At 57.3% G+C, this 16,656-nt stretch overlaps 1 protein-coding gene across 1 annotated transcript in view; it reads right to left on the bottom strand.

The window, feature by feature from the left end:
* The window catches only part of PTPRS (protein tyrosine phosphatase receptor type S), a 99,650-nt gene extending 90,656 nt beyond the window's left edge, over positions 1-8,994 (bottom strand). Inside the window, exon 1 of the mRNA XM_084883688.1 lies at positions 8,791-8,994. The gene's annotated coding sequence lies outside the window, so the exon portion shown is untranslated. The remainder of the gene's footprint in view (positions 1-8,790) is intronic.
* Positions 8,995-16,656: the final 7,662 nt, after the last annotated feature.

Below are 16,656 nucleotides of genomic sequence, written 5' to 3' on the forward strand. Positions count from 1 at the left end.
TGGGGGGCGGGGAGGAGGACACAGTCATTCAGCCCCTAACTGTGCACCCCAGGTGCCGGCACCATATCAGCATCACCCCATGTCACCCTCAATGGCAGAGCAGCAGGCAAGCTCTGTCCCCATTTCCCGGATGAGAACAATCAAGGTGTGGTGGTCAGAACAACAGCTGAGAAGATCAGTGTCAGAATTCGAAACCAGAGGTCTCACTTTCCAAAAACCCTTCCCCGGTGGGGCCAGAGTCCAGCTCCCAGGGCCAGGTGGGGGGAAAACAAAACAAAAAACCTGGACACGGCAGCCCCTCCACGTTCCAGATCCAGCGCCATCGCCAGACACCTGGCCGTCCCCGATTTCCAGACCACACGTCACGGCAATGACACGCTTCTGATGATCAACAGGGCAATGGGGCCCGGACAGGTGCACGGAGGGAACCCATCAGCAACCTCAGCAAGTTCAAGTCCAGCAGGACCCTGCGAAGCGTGGGAGGCGGGCACCCATGGACAAGCCCACAGCCTGACTCCGCTGCTGCTACGCCCGTGAGCAGGAGCCAGGGTCTGTCTTCGCGTCAGCACACATGACACCAGGCCGGGCCGTCCCCGGGGGTAGGGTGGGGGGGGTGTTAACAGCATCCCTCTCCCCTTCTCCCCACCCCTCGATGCCGGAAGCATCCCAGAGGTTCCCATTGCCACGTGACACCCAGGGAGCAAAACCACCCTTGGCTGCAAACCACCCCAATAAACTCTACCAACGACACCGGTGACCCCACGCCCCAGCCCTGAGGGCAAACAGGTTTGTTCCGGGAAAGACGCGCGTGTGAGGAACGGGTCCCGTGGCCAGGAGATAATTCACAGCCCGGCCCCACGGGACCTTCCTTCTGCTCAGCATTTAATTTAAGTCAAGTTTATCGTTACGGCCGATATTAATGCAATCAGAGCCAACGTGCATCGAGCGCGGACGCTGGCCCGGGCCCTGTGCTCGGCCCTCCCGGGAGTCACCGGGCCGGCGCCTCCGCAGAGCCCATGGACGTGATTCCAAACCTTAAACCCATTTCACAGCCCAGGAAACAGAGGCTCAGCGACGGCAAGTGAGGTGGCTTGAGGTAAGGCAATCAGCAAATGGAGGAAGCTTTAAGAGAAGATCCAGCCCTGGCTGGTTTGGCTGAGTGGATAGAGTTACCAGCCTGCGGACTGAAGGGGCCCGGGTTTGATTCCAGTCAAGGGCACATGCTCCGGTTGTGGGCTCAACCCCCCACAGGGAGCATGCAGGAGGCAGCCAATCAACGACTCTCCCTCATCATCCGTGTTTCCATTTCTCTCTCCCTCTCCATTCCTCTCTGAAATCAATGAAAATATAAGAAAAAAGAAAAAGATCCAAAGATGTAAAATAGGGCAATTTCATGTGAAATCTAGATTCCTGGTTTTTCTCAGAAAAACCGGCAGCGCCGGCCATGGAGCCATTCGGGGAGGCTGCCCAAGAGGCTGGGGGAGTCTGCCTGGCCCACCCCGCCCCCTGGCATTACCTGCTGAGCCCTGGTGGGCAGTGGGTTTGAGAATGATCTTCCGGCTGCCTTTCTGCCTCAGTTTCCCCCTCCAGACTGGTGAGAGGGGACCCGGCCCCCCTTCCAGTGGGGCCTTCCGCCTTCACTGCTGCTTCCCTCGCCTCCAGCTCTGCCCTTGCTGCCCCCACACCATCTCAGAGCGGCTGTCCATGTGCCCCCAGACGACACAGTGGCCAGGTGGCGTACCAGGTGCCACCGGTTTTCAGCCTCAGAACCCTTACTCATGCCCTCACTGGCTCCCCCAATACACTGCGGGGTCCCAGGGACCCAGCTTGCTTTGTTCACTGCTGTAGTCCCAGAACTTCATTTTTATTTGCTGCTTTTTTTTTTTTTTTTTTAAAGAAAGAAAAAGTACTTGCACAGTGGGTTTAAGGTTTGAAATCGGCCAGGTTTATGTCATGTGCCTCTCACAACGCCCCTGTCCTGGGTGAAGCAATGCCAAAGCGCCCATTTTACAGATGAGGAACTGAGGCACAGGATGGCTATGTAACTAGCACAAGGCCCATCGCCAGCGAGCGGCAGAGTCTGGCTCTCAATTCTCCGGCAGCTGGTATTCCTTCAAATACTGATTGGCTGAAGGAATGAATCGGCAAATGAATGGACGGACGAATGCTTGCACGCCAAGCTTGTAAACCGATCCTCTTAGACACCGCTCAGTGAGGCCGTGGCCAAAGCCGAGACCTTACAGCTGTGAAGTGTCCCACCCCCAAACCCTGCACATTTGCTCAAAGCCACGGGGGCTCCTGGCGGTCAGAGGTCACCACCGGCTGGGGTCTCAGGAGCAGCCGCCGGCCTCCCCGCCAGCCTCCCCTGGCCTCCTGTGGCTCCGATCCTGCCGGCGCCTGGCCTGGTCCCGCTAAGAAGTGGGGCAGCCTTGATCAGGCAGCCAGTGACGGGGAACGCCCCAGTTTGCAGCGGCTGAGTCATCCCAACATTTCACCCAGGCTGAACCCCATGGACGGACGGACAGGAGGGGGGGCCGCCAAGGAGCCCCCGCAAGGCAGGTCCCACTAAGTCACAAGGCGTTGCTTTATCTGTATGAACTCATGGAATCCTCCCGATAACCTGCGTGGCAGGTGCTATTACTCTCCGTTCCACAGATTCGAAAATGGAACCACAGAGACGGCGAGCAACTTGGCTCAGGCCGCCCAGCCAGCGGGTGGCCGAGCTGGGATTTGAACCCAGGCCGCCTTGGTCTAGCGTCCAGGCTCTTCTCTCACCCTCAGAGGGGGGCAGCTGGGAGCCCGGAGCCTCCGGAGTCCCTCTCAGGTGCCCCCAGCGGGTGAAATGTCATTACAATGACCTCTTTGGCAGCTGGCAGAGCACCTGACTCTGCGGCAGGTAAGACTTCAGATTCCGGCATCCCGTGGCCCTGGGTGCCATTTCTCCCTCTGCCACTTACAAGCTGTGCCACCCCAGGCCCGTGAAGACCCCGCTCTGTGTCCTGGTTTCCGTCTCTGAGAGATCGGGCTCCGCGCACAGCCGCCGGCTCCCGGGGGTGTGAAGGTTAAAGACCGAGGACGGGCTTCGTGCGCTTGCTCAGCACGGGGCCCACACGGGGCGCCAGCTCCGAATTCGTCGGGGCAGCTATTATTATCCCCCCGACATCCCCTCATTTGCCGATCACAGGGTAATTGTAAGCGGCATTAAATTATACACACAGATGTGTCGACCTCACTTCCCCAGAACCCTTACATTTCCACCAACACTTAATCACCCACACGACAGCAAGACAACAGACCATCTTCCCAGGCCCCCTCTGTCCCATCCCTTCCCCCCACCGCCTCCATCCGGGGTCCCACGCCTCGGCCTACGTCAGACACACAGCATCTCAGGTACCAGCTCCCCAAGAAACAGGCTGTGAATGCCCTGATCCTACAGACGAAGCAACACAGAGGTCAGCTAACCAGCCCAAGGGTGCCCAGGAGAAGCAGGGTCTGGGGTCGAAGTCAGGGCTCTGACCCCGAGGCCAGAGGCCTAACCTCCTTTTGCAAGCGAGAAGGTTTCTGCGCAAAGAGGCCAAACAGGGAGGGAGAGGGGAAGGGAAGATCGGGAAAAATGAGGATTTTCAGTTCTCCCAGTAGGAAGACCGGGGACTCCCAACCTTACTACAAGGGGCTAACAGCAAAGATTTAAAACACACACACACACACACACACACACACACACTCACACACACACACACACACACACAGAGAGAGAGAGAAAAAAAAAACCCTCAAAAGTCGCAGGGACCACCCAGGGAGTTCTGAACAAAATCTGCCCGTTGGAAAGAAAAAAGGACATTTTGCAATTCGGCTCCAGTTCAGACATTTTCGGGGGAGGAGGGTCACTGCAACCCAGAAACCTTGCCAGAGTGGAATCCATGGAACCGAGAAGGAACCAAAAGGGATGCGAGACAAAAAAGCTGGAAGGATCTTCAGGCCTGGGACCCCTTTGGCCTCGACTGCCTTGACAGCAGGAAAGAAAAGAGGGGACTCCAAGGCCAGGCCAAACACACCAGCCCCCAGGTCCAGCCTGGGGAGGGGCAATGGGGATCGGCAGCTCCTCCGAGAAGGGGGCAGGGGGTGGGGGGCGGGGGACAAGGAGACAAAAATAAAGCCATGAAAAGTCCAGGCCCTCTCCGTGAGTCACCCACCCGCTCACTAATTTTCGCCTTTGCAGAAGTGTAAGGCAATCGATTTTTTCATATTCCCCATACACCCCCTACACACACACAACACTTCAGAAATATCAGCCAGAGACAAGACAGAAATGGTACCCCGGGACTCTCCCCCGCCCCCTTTTTTTTTTTTTCTGAGTGTCTTTTATTTCCTTTTGGCAAAAAAAAGAAAAGGGAAAAATGAGCCCACATGCTATGCTCAGTACCCTCGAGCTTCTGAAAGGCAGAGGAGGTGACACACTGAACCTCAGGCCAGGAGACCCAGGCGCCACTATTCCCGCGATCTCAGCACGAAGGTCTGCCCGCCCGCCTCGGGGCTGTCCGTCATCCTTGGAATAGGGGAACGTGCACTGGAACCTCAACTCCCATCTTCCCCAACCTGCAAGCCAGCAGCTTCCTGGTTCCAGACCAGGTGGGAATAGGCAACATTTGAAAGCCTTGTGGAAAACCCTGCTACCCTGGTTCTCCCTCACACGGGAAGTGATGTGCCTGTGTCCGAGCGCCCAGGGCGGGTTTCCGTTGGCTTGGCACAGCAGTTATGCCTCCATCTCGTCCCCTCCTGTCCCCACTGAAGGCGGAGCCACCCTACCTGGTGAGCAGGTATGTGTGTGTGGGGGGGGGTGTCTCTCCCAATAGCCCACCCCCGGCATCTTTAGCTGCACAGAAGGACAGAGCAAGGACAGCCTGCACCCGCTTCCTGGGAGACAAATCTCCTTGCGAATTCTGGAAAAGGGGATGCCCACCACCGGAGGGTGCTCCAGGAGGCTGCCTGGATGAGAAGCCGGATGAGGAGAAGCCGGAGACTCTGGTGTCTCAGCGCCCTTGCCGACCCCCAGCGTCGTCCCCCCGCCAATCCTCCCTCCTGAAGCACAAGATGCCCCCCCCCACACACACACACACACACGCACACACACGCACACACACGCACACACAGAGGCCCGGCCTGCAAGGCGCCTGCCAAGCCCACCGCACTCTTCCAGAGCCCTCAGCCGGCTCCCAGCGACTCCACAAATGGAGCCTAATGCAGTCGGGCGGGGGAAATGGCTCTCAGCTGAAAACATTAAGCTTCGTCAATTATTGCCCAAACCTGCTGGGTTTATAAATATCCACTTTTATTTTTAGGGTTTTCCTCCCCACCCGGAACTCTCTCCACGCCCCCGCTCCCTTTCCCCACGCACAGCCGAGGCGGGCACCGAAGTCACGGTGAGCAGGTGAGCGCAGAGGGCGCCGGGCGGAAACGCCACGCCGAGCTCCCAGCCACACCGTCCCCGCCGGTCCCTCCCGGTCCCCGCCGGCCCTGCCCAGCCACCGCGCTCAGGCCACCTGGCAGCGCACACAATCGGCGCAGCCACAGGTCTCCGGGCGCCCGGATGCTGGAAGCGGCGGTGGGAAGTGTGAGCGGCGCTCGGACACCTGTGAAAGGCATGCTGCTCAGTGCTGATCCCGGGAGGCGGGAGGGGAAACTGAGTCACCCCTCAGAAATCCCTTTGTCCAGCAAAGACGGGTCGGACTCCTTGACGGGGCCCAGGTCCGGGAAATGCCAGGCAGAGGCGTGCACGTGGTGCGACCCAGATACCAGATACGGAGAGAATGGGGGGGGGGGAGGGGGATAGTGATGGCTCCCAAATCATCCACCCAGAAGCCACCGCTCACCCCGGGGCCCAGGGAGCTTCTCCCTCCCACCCGCTCCCTGGGCCACAGTCCCTGTGCGGGGAGACAGCCTCGTGCCTCCCAGGGGACCGCGGACACGGAGATGCCCGGATCCCCTGGGAAGCAGGAAGAAAGCCGGGCTCCGAGGGGGGAAGAGAGAAGCATGGTCCACGGACGATGCTTTCTGTGCAGCGGGCAGGCCCCTGGTTTCCGGTGACCCTCTCCTGGCACCCGCCCCCCCCCCCCCCCCGCCCCAGGCCTGGATCAGGGGCTTGCAAGGAACCTTGCAGAAAGAGGGTGTGCTGGGGAGCCAGGCACACCAGCCAGCACTGCCCTCCAGTGCCAAGCCTGGGCCACACCGGAATGACCATCCCCCGTTGCCAAAGGGAGTGAGTGGATCAGGCTTTCAAAGTCCACTGACATGACAGACCCCCCCCCCCCCATGACCCCCGCGGGGGCCGATGTCACCAGCCCAGGTGACAAGAATAGAAAAACCATGAGCTCACCAGGCAGGCCAGGTCTCCCTCGGCGTTTTGTTTGCCTGAGCCCAATTATACCAACTCTCAGTGTGACAGAGTGTGGCCGGTGGCAGCCCCCAAGGGGCTGGGCCCCGTGAAGAAGTGCATCGTCATGGTGAAGGTGCCCCCACCCCACCCCCACCCCGCGGCCCCGGGGCCGGAGCAGAATAAAGCTTCCTGGAGAGGAAGAATGGGGACTTGGACAGACAGCAGGCAGCACAGGCAGCAAAAGATGCCCAGTGAAGGGCATCTTGGGGGGTTGGGGGAGGGAGGGCAGGGAAGTCCAGCCAGAGACATCGGCCCAAATTGGTGGTTTCTGAAATTTGGGGGCGCAGGACGCAGCCACCCCTAGCCCCAGCTGCCTACCATCCTCAGCCAAAGTATCAGCTGGCGGGGGAAGAAGAGCGTGCGCTGAAGGGCAGAAGGCAGGCGAGACTGGCAGGGGGAGGGGGTACAAAGGAAAGGGACCCTGGGAGGGGGAGGGGAGCTATGCAAATGGCAGAATCAACTGGGCTCCTCAGCCATTAATAAAAGCTTCGGCGGCGGCAGCTGGTACCATAGGAGAGCGGGGAGGGCTGGCTTCCTCTCCTGCAAGGCAGCTAGCTCATCGGGGAAGCAGTGTGCCCCAAACAAAGAGGGGCCCCCCTCCCCTGCACCCCAGGGAGAACTACAATGGGGGACGTGGAAAGAAAGCCAAAACCCCAGCAACCAAAAGTCTGGATGGAGGCCACGGGGTGGGGGGGGCTAGAGCGGGTGGATCCCTATCTTGGGGACCCTCCAGAACCCTCGGACTTTGTCCCACTTCGCATAGACCTAACGCCCAAGCTGGACACCAGACTCCGGCTCCGCCAGCCCCGCTCCCGGGCTGTTTGTCCAGGGGTTGGACCAGCGGCAGAAGGGCCCCGCGCTCAGAACGGGAACTCCCCCTGATGGAGATGGGGGGAACCGGGGAATCCCAGCTGAGCCCAGGCGGAGGGGAGGCGCCCCTCGGCGGGAGGCGCGGGGAGGTTTGTCCACCTGAGGGGCCCGGTCCCCCGGGGCGGCTGCGTGGGAAGGAGGGCTGCAGAGGAAGGGGCCTCCCCGGAGCCGCATGTCCGCAGCTACCCGAGGACTGGAAATCGGGGAAAAGGTCACTTCGGAGGAGGTTCCAGATTGGGGGGTGTGGCTACAAAATCCAGTTTGCGGGGTGTTCCCTGATTTGAAAATGTGGAAGAGAAAGCGATTGAAGGGGAGTCCCCCCGATTTAGGGAGGTTCCGTTGGGGGTTGGGAGGGGTAAGTTTCCTAGATGGGTGGGGGTGAGCACTATGGGGAGGGGGTCCTGAATGGGAAGGTTTCCCATAAGGAGCCGTGAACTTGGCCGCAGCTGAGACGAAACCTTGGAGCCAGGGCACGGACGGACACTATTAACTCGGGGAGCCCCCCACAGGGCAACCCCCATCCTCCTCACGCCCCCTTCCACCCCGTGCCGGCGACTCCGCCCCCTGGATGACGTCACCGACCCTCTCCTCCCAGCCCCCAGGGGGCTCCAGCGGCGCGCACACCCCGGGGCAGGCGATGGGGGGCCGGCTTCCCCTCTCCCGGGACCCCCGGCGCCCGGGGAGGTCGGTGCCGGGCGCGCGCTCGTCCGCCCGCTAGGGCCCCCGGGGCCGGGGGTTAAGCCTCGCCTGGCCTCGCCCGGGGGGCTGCCAGGGGAAGCCAGGGCGGCAGAAGGGTGGGGCAAGGCCGGGGTGATGGAGGGGCGCTCCCCTTTGCAAGGAGAGGCGAGGCCGGGAGGGACCTCGGGGGAGACGGCAAGGAGTAGGGGGTCTCCAGGGGATGGGGGCTGGAGAGGGAAGGCGCTGGGCAGAGCAGCCAAGCCGGACGCAGCTGCGGGTCCTCCCTGGCTCCCACCTGGAGCCACCCGTCCCGGGCTGGTCTCCACTCCGGGGCGCCCGCGCACCCGCACCCCCAGCCCCCGGCACAGCGCCCCCTGCCTTCGGGGCCCGCCCGGGGTCCCTCGCCGGCGCTCAGGGGGCCAGCACCCCCTTCACACGCGCACATACCCCTGCGCCCGCAGCCCGGGGCGGTGGTGCAGCCGGCGGCGCTGGGCTGTTTCCAACGCTGCGCTCCGGGCGAGTCCAGCCCAGCCCCCTCCCCGCCGCGGCGAAGCCCCCCGCCCCCCGCCCGCGGCGGAGCCTGCCCGGAGCCCCCGCCCAGCCCGGCCCTCGGGGGCATTGTTCGGGCGCAGCTGGCCGGGCGCAGCGACTGGGCGTGCAGCCGGCTGCAGCGGAGCGTCCTCCGAGCACAATGGCCGTGCAGGCTTCCCCGGCACAAAGCCGGCGCGCTGCCCACTCCGCTGCCTCCGAGACCCCCGCTGGAGCGCCTGCGATTTCAGGGCAATTCGGGGTTTCTGTCCCCCCTTTACCTGGAGGCTGGCTGGGCTGGGCTCCCCCGGCTCTGCCCCGCTTCACATCCTGGCTGCTACGAGGGATCCGAGCGGAGCCCCAGCGCCAGCGGCTCGCGGCATGCGCGCGCCGGCCGGGCTGCCGGGCGGGCGGCGCGAGGACACTCACTGCGGCTCGCGCTCCCTTCGCGCCGGCTCGCGCGCCCCCCTTCCAGCCGGTGACGTCATCCCCTCCGCCAGCGCCGCCGCCGCCAGCGGCCGCGGGGCGGGGCCGGCCCGCGCGCGTCACTGCGCAGCCGCGCAGCCGCCACGCCCCCCGGCCAATGAAGGGGCGCGGTGGAGCCACGTGGCCGCGGGCGTTTAAAGGACCGGCGGAGCACGTGGGGCGCGGGGCTTCGCGTGACACGTGGGCGGCGGCGTTAGCGCGAGGGACAGTTCTGATCACCGGTTGGCGCGTGAGCCCCAGGGCTATTGGCACGAAGGCCATGGTGCTTGCCATGCCCTGCTGTACACTCTGCCAGGCCCCCCAGTGCTCTTCGGATAAAACCCAGCCACCTCTCCGCATTTGCACCCACGACTCTGTCCCCAGAGCTCCGCAAACTGGCTCCTTAAACAAACTGCTCACTCCTGACTTAGAGACCTTGGCCTGCTGTTCCTTTGTCTGAAATAGTCTTCCTCGAAGACCTAATTTTTGCACAAATAATAGCAAATCTTTGGAGAAGCCCTCCCTGACCTGGGCCTCTAAAACCATCTCATGCCCTGTTCTCTATCCATCTTCCTGGTTTTATTCTGGTCATACTAGGATGTGACGCCATGAACCCTGGGATCCCTGTGTATGGGTTGAATGAATGAGGGAATGGATGAGGGAGCATTTCCTGCAGAGGAAACACTTTACAAACGTTCTACCTAAGTATCATTGCCAGCTGCCCTGGAGACAGGACAAACCACCACAGGAACCCCAGCTCGGGAATTTAACTATCTGTGTGGGACTCTGAGCCTGGGTTTTGCCACCTGCCAACTGGGTTTCCCTCTCTGGTTCTCGGTTTCCCATCTGTAAAACGGGGCGAGGTAGCCAGCCCCCTGCGCACATGGAGAAAATGTAAGGATGAATGGTGATAAGGTGCCTGCCTAGCCTGTAGTTGGTGCTTGAAAATGGGATAATGAGACAACACAATAAAAATAAAAGGAAAGGGTTACCACGGGAGATGAGAGTGCTCTGACACCAAACAAGATTGCACGTGGAGTCGTTGTGCTTTGAACATGTTGAAAGGATTTTATTTCTTCAGGGCATGTATTTGGAGATGGCCTCATACCCACAAAGGAACTCAAGTTTAGAATTTGAGTGTTGTTTTTTTCTTCCAAAATCGTTGATTCATTCATTCCAGGCCAAAGATGCAGATATAAACAAAAGGCATTAACTGGGGAACAAAAATGAGAAGGCGGAAGTCATAAATAGGAGGAGAGGAGAGAATGAATAATTAAACAAGGGACCTAAATTAAGCTTGGAGTTTCCCAGCGGCCAGTGCAATGGCCAGATTTGCAGAGTCTGTGTTGTCCTTCCAAGCTCCATGATCTAGCCGTCGGCAAACTGGCCTTGGTTTTTGTCATCCAAGCAGTGGGGACACAGCCCCGTTTTGAAGGATCAAGTGGTATGGTCCCGCAAACTCTGAGCATGGTTTCTCTTACACAGTAGGCGCTCGGGCCCAGCATGCTCTGCGGAGGCAGAGTGAAATGAGCCTGCAGGCCAATGGATGTGGCATGAGCCCCAGCTCTGCCCATGAAGGGGTGGAACCTTGAACAAGTCACTCTGAGCCTTACTCTTCCGGCCCTGGCTGGTTTGGCTCAAGGGATAGAGCTTCAGCCTGCGGTCTGAAGGGTCCTGGGTTTGATTCCAATCAAGGGCACATGCCTGGGTTGTGGGCTCGGTCCCTAGTAGGGGGCATGCAGGAGGCAGCCGATCAATGATTCTCTCCATCATTGATGTTCCTACCTCTCTCTCCCTTTCCCTTCCTCTCTGAAATTAATAAAAATATTTAAAAAAGCCGAAACCGGTTTGGCTCAGTGGATAGAGCGTCGGCCTGCGGACAGAAGGGTCCCGGGTTCAATTCCAGTCAAGGGCATGTACCTTGGTTGCAGGCACATCCCCGGGTGGCAGTGTGCAGGTGGCTGGTCGATGTTTCTGTCTCATCAATGTTTCTAACTATCTCTCTCCCTTCCTCTCTGTAAAAAATCAATAATATATACCCTGTTTCCCCGAAAATAAGACAGTGTCTTATACAGTATTAATTTTTGCTCCCAAAGATGCGCTAGGTCTTATTTTCAGGGGATGTCTTATTTTTCCATGAGGAAGAATACGGTACACATTTATTGTTAAATGAAAATAAAGGAAATTTATTACCTGTATTCGGTATGGTAGTACGGTAGTTGTCAACACAAACCAGACAAACTGTGAATCCTACAGTATCAAGAATTTACTCATTTATTCAATGACAATCACGTCATCATCTTCTGGAACATCATCATAACAATCCAATTCCTGAATTTCCTGGTGAATTTCTTGTGACTCCATTTCTTTCAGAATCAGTGGACCAAATCTCTCATGTTTAGCCTAGGGGGCCTTATTTTCGGGGGGATGCCTTATATTTCACTCAGAAGGAAACCTGTAAGTAGGTCTTATTTTCGGAGGATGTCTTATTTTCAGGGAAACATGGTATATATAAAAAGAAATTGTTATTCTAAAAAATATATATATTGAAGAGAAATAAAAAAGAGGGCAACCACATCTACCTCTTTCTTTCAAGCACCAAAGAGAAACGGATGTAAACACGGTACAGTGTGTGCCTGCCTGGGAAAGCCATCCCTTTGGGCCCTTACTCTGGCCTGGGACACAGAAGTAAACAAAACAGGTTAAACAATCCCTGCCCTCCAGGAATTAACAGTCCAGGGGAAGCCATAGACAAACTCTCGCTCCAGGTAAAAACCCAACTCGTTGGTGAAGCCCACAAGGTCCTCCCCGGCCTGTCCACGTCCTCTCTTCCCTCTGCCTGTGTCCCTTGCTCACTCCCCTCCACCCACGCCAGCTTCTTCCACGTTCCTTGCAAACGCCAGTCAGTCCAGCCCCAGAGCCTTTGCACTGGCTGTTCCCTCTGCCCAGGATGCTCTTTCCACGGCTGGATGCAGCTCACCCTTCGTCTTGGGACCAGATTATTTATTATCATTTGGAATGGTTTTGTATTTTGGCCAGCTTGCTTTTTTTTCTGTCTGTCTGCCCACTCTAGCCGTGCCTCTGTTTGCCGTCTATAAATGGGGGGATAGCAATCGTCTCTATCTGCTAGGGCTGCTGGGAGAGTGAAGTTAGCTGCACAACGCCAAGCCCCCGGCACCGAGTATAGGCTCCAGAGGGACCTGCCTGGTAAATGTGGCCACTGTCCGTGAGAACGTCAGGATGGCTGGCCCAGGTGACGGGAGAGATCAACACAAGGAGAACAGAACATTCTAGTCTGACATTGTGCCAGCCTCCAGGCAGCGCCAGGGGGTCTACAAGTGTCAAGAAGGCATTAGGATTCAGTCACACCAAACCAAAACTCCCTGCAAGCCAGAGCTAGGAGAGGACGGGGAGAGAATGCTCCCCCCGGGGGCATGGCTGAAACCTCCGAGTCCCACACTGTGCCAAACGCTGGAATCTGGAGGCGGGCGCTGGGTCTCCGCCAGCCTCTGCACCTGGCCAGCAATGGGTGCGACTCATTGTTGGGTGAAAAGTGCAGTCACTGAACATTGCCAACTTCTGCTTGGGGTGGGAACTCCCCCTCCCCCTCCCAGCCTCCTCCTCCTCCTCCTCCTCCTCCTCCTCCTCCTCCTCCTCTTCCTCTTCCTCCTGTTCCTCCAGCCCAGCCTGCCCATCGCCCAGTGACTCTCAGAACCTAGTGATTAGCTCCAGTGTGTTTTTGTTGAGACAACTGCAGGGAAGCCATCAGCTGCCCAATACGAACAGGACTCCTTGTGCCAAGTTCAGGATTGTCTGCACAGAACCCAGCCTAGGTCCCTATGAGACAGGTCTAAAGCATCCCCTACGGCTTTGGTGTGCCAGAGTTCCACCATTACACTTCCTCCAAATTAAACATGCTTCTCTTCCTCCCTCTCCCTCTCCCTTTCTCCTCCTCTCCCTCTCCCTCTCCCCCTCCCCTTCCCCTTCCCCCTACCTCTCCTCTTTCCCCCCCCCTCCCTCTCCCCCTCTTCCTCCAAGTTCACTTCAAACGTTAAAGAGAAAAGAGGCATACGGGAACACCGAATTTGCTGAACATCAGCTCTTTACTGGGTTCCGTGAGGGCCTCCTTTGGGAGTCTGCTGATTTAGTTCAGCAGGTTAATGCCGGGGCATTGGAGTGAGAAACATGGGTTCAAATTGTGACTATGGCACTTGACAAAACTCACCACCCCTTCGTGATAGGCTCTCAACTAACTAGGCATAGAAGGGCACTTTCGCAGCCTGGTAAATAACGGGCACGACAGCCGACATAATACTTAATGGAAGAGACTACGAGTACATGTTGTCCCTCTAAGACCAAGAGCAAGATAAGGATGTCTGCTCTCACCATTTCTGTTCAAAACCACTGGAAATTGTAACCCGGCAATTAGGCAAGAAAATGAAATAAAAGGCATCCAGGTTGGAAAAGAAGAAATGAAACTATCTCTATTTGCGCATGACATAATTGAGTGTGTAGACAATTCTAAGGAATCCACTAAAAAACCATTAAGACTAGTAAACACATTCAGCAAGGCTGCGGAATACAAGATCAATACACAGAAATCCATTTTATTTCCTATGCAGTGGCAATGAACAAACAAAATGAAATTAAGAAACCAACTCCATCTGCAATTGATCGGAAGAATAAAATACCTAGAGATGCATTTACCAAAAGAAGTCTATAATTTATACTAAGAAAACAGCAAAACATTGTTGAGAGAAACACCTAAATTAATGGAAAGACAACCCATGTTCATGGATCAGGAGATGGAAGATGGGATGTTGTTAAGATTTACAGATTGAACTCAATTCCTGTCAAAATCCCTATTGGCTTCTTTTGCAGAAATTGACAAGCTGATCCTAAAATTCATACAGAAACTCAAGGGGCCCAGAATAGCCAAACAATCTTACAAAAGAGCAAAACTGAGAGGCTCACACTTCCCAGTTTCAAAAATTACAAAGCTATGTGTATCGATACACCATGGTACCAGCATCAGAATAGACATGGAGGCCAATGGAATAGAACCGAGGCTCCAGAACAAGCCCTCACATCTTCGATCAATTGACTTCATCCAGGCTGTCCATGCAGTGGGGCAAGAACGGTCTTTGCAACATGTGGCTCTGGGGAAACGGCATATCCACAAGCAAAAGAATGAAACTGAACCCTTACCTCACACCGTTTATAGAGATTAACTCAAAAATAGATTCTATCCTCCACAAAAGAGGTGAGACTATAAAACTCTCAGGTGGAAACAGGCCTAAATCTGCATGATCTTAGATTAGGCAATGGGTCCTTTTGGGCGGTGAACTACTCTAAAACTGTATTGTGGGTGGTTGATGATCATTTGGGAGTACACTATAGATATTGGATTGTACACGTTAAACGGGCAAAGGGTGTGCTGTGTAAATTACAGCTCACGCTGGGAGGCCCGGGGACAGTCTGAAACAAAGACCAGCCCGGCTGATCTGGAGAAGCCATCCCCCTTTCTTTGCCCACGGTCCTACCTCTGGATCTTCCCAGGCTGTGCCCACTTCAGGCTGCCCTTTCTGTCGGTCCACATTTCCCCTCACCCCGACCAGGCACCTGCAGGAGGCCCAGCTGACTCTTCCGGCTGGAGCAGCCCCTGGTCTTAAGTCACTATGACAGCTGGGCTGGGGGCCCGGGATGGGCAGGGAGCCTGGCACACCCTGGGGCTGGCTCAATCCTGGCCAGGTGTGGGACCTTCCAGAGTGTGGAAAGGGTTAACTCGCTTTGTTTGCATACTGTGCCCAGATGAGACGCTGGGGGTGGGGGTGGGTGGAGGGAGTCCTGGATGAAGGGGAAAAGGGCTTATTCTGGGCAGAGCTAGAAGGCTATGAGCTGGGAGGGGGAGGCGGGGGGAGCCAGGGTAAGGTCACCCCCTAACTGTGGGATCAGAATGACATCGCTTCTCCCCATCACTGGACAACCACAGGGCATCCAAGGGGGTGTGCTGCACCCCAGGAGGTTATCACGTTGTTCTCAGCTTACTATCTATAGTTGGTACGCATGGTTCTCTCCAAAACCTAACCAAGCAGCAGCCACTGCCAGGCAATGCCACCCGGCCCAGTTAACCACTGCACAGTCACTAAGTCAGTTAACAAACATCCGAGAGCAACTGCGAGTTGCCTTTAATCCTGGACGGTTATCAGGGACGTACCTGGCACACAGTAGGCACTTACTGTGTACCATAGTGTTCCTTCACCCTCCGAAGGAAACCCAGTCTCAGGGAGGGGGCAGCTAGGCCCAGACATGGCGGGGGCATGGATGCCCCAACATGGCTTGAGTGTGGCCCTCCCCCTGCCGCCCTCTGCGCTCCCACCCCGCCGTGCGGCTGCGAGTGGGATTGTCCTGGCAGCGGAGACTCGTGCAGGATAAAACGGGAAGCGCTAAATAAATCTGATTGCCTTGCGTCCCAGTTACCCATCCAGCTTCTTCTCTTCGGGGGGCCTGGCACTCTGGGCCCTCAGGGCTTGGGGGGGGGGTGTGCCTTTCCTGTGCCCCAGGGTTTCAGAAGCCAGACACGGACCCCACAACCTGGGGTCATTGTCCTTGTCCCCTAAGAGGACATAACTTTTGTGGGAGCAGAGAGAAACCGAAACATGAGACCTGTTTCTGAGCTGGGAGCAGGCTGCCGACGGAAAGGGGATGGTCAAGGACATAGCACAACAGAAACGTCGTCGGATGAGCGTCTGCTGCGTGCTGGGTGGCAGGCCGAGAGCTTCCTGGGCAGCAGAGCAGTAAGGATTCTCCCCAGGGTGAGTTCTCCCCATTTTACAGCCAGGCAAACTGAGGCTCAGGGTTGAAAAGGATGCACTGGCATTTGCGTAGCCTGGGAGAGACAGGGCTGGGCTTCCTGCTCCAGGTCTGACTCAGCTCATTCTAAATTTATCCGTGCTTCCGTCAGACAATTACAGGCACCTGAGCTGCCTTCGTAACGGAAGAGATAGATGTGAAACCAGATGAATGAGCCTACGGGGAGAAGTGCTGGTGGGTGAGGAACACCTCAGGCGGCAGGAACAGCCTGTGCAAAGGCCCTGGGAAAGGATGGTGCTTGGTGTGTTGGAGGAACAGGGAGGTGTGTGTGTGTGTGTGTGTGTGTGTGTGTGTGTGTGTGCAGCAGAGTGAGTAGGGGGGTAGAGGGAGGAGGAGAGGGCAGGTTGTGCAAGGCCTTCGGAGCCACAGGGAGGACTTGGGCTTATCCCCTGAGGGGATGGGCAGAGGAGAAAGGGGGACCTGACTAAAGTGCTCACAGGCGCCCTCTGGTGGCGGCCGCAGGGAGGACAGACCATGGGTGGGCGAGGGTGGGAGCTAGGACACCAGATTGGAGGTGACAGCGCTGCCCCAGCTGGGTGATGGCAGGGTGGACCAGGATGTAGCAGCTTAGGGGAGAGAGTGGCTAGACTGGGGACAGGCTTGGGAAACAAAGTGATCCTTGGCCTGGATGACCTGCGGGGACTAAATGGGGACACATTTAAGTCATTAATCCAGATGACAGAGTCCCAAGACTGGACCCCAGGCACGCACTAGTCAGTGGTGTACACACAGCCCCGAGTCCTCTGACTCCTGCCGCTGCTGCCCCAGGGGCTGTGTGACGAGGTTGAGGCGCGTGAGCCCCTCACCCA

Source organism: Pipistrellus hanaki, assembly GCF_964339955.1.
Source record: "Pipistrellus hanaki genome assembly, chromosome: 5".
In the NCBI taxonomy this organism is placed as follows: domain Eukaryota; kingdom Metazoa; phylum Chordata; class Mammalia; order Chiroptera; family Vespertilionidae; genus Pipistrellus; species Pipistrellus hanaki.